This window comes from Nestor notabilis, unplaced genomic scaffold (genome assembly GCF_000696875.1).
Source record: "Nestor notabilis isolate BGI_N333 unplaced genomic scaffold, ASM69687v1 scaffold4757, whole genome shotgun sequence".
NCBI classification, from domain to species: Eukaryota; Metazoa; Chordata; class Aves; order Psittaciformes; family Psittacidae; genus Nestor; species Nestor notabilis.
In genome coordinates, this window is record NW_009935952.1 from 6,676 (window position 1) to 6,945 (window position 270).

Sequence of the window (270 nt, forward strand, 5' to 3'; positions counted from 1 at the left end):
GGTGAATGCTCAGCAGTGCCTCGTGCAACCCCAGGAGCCACAGAAAGCAGACAGCTCCTGCAAGGGCTGTGCCTCATGCCAAGGACAGCCTGGGGTGGTCTAGTCCAAAGCATGTCCCCACAACATGCTCTTTCCTACCTTGTAACAGCCAGAGAGAGGCACAGCATCATCCTCATGGGCTGCAGCAAGACCAGCAGCATGATCCAAGCAGCTGTTCACAGGCAGGAGCTGCTGCCGGACTCACCCGCCCCTTTCTACACCCCTCTGTCC

The 270-nt window shown here is 58.5% G+C and overlaps 1 protein-coding gene across 1 annotated transcript in view; it reads right to left on the bottom strand.

The window, feature by feature from the left end:
- LOC104408466 (elastin-like) overlaps positions 1 to 270 on the bottom strand; it is a gene marked incomplete at both ends in the record, with an annotated part of 12,276 nt that overhangs the window by 6,557 nt on the left and 5,449 nt on the right. The gene's annotated exons all lie outside the window — the stretch shown is intronic.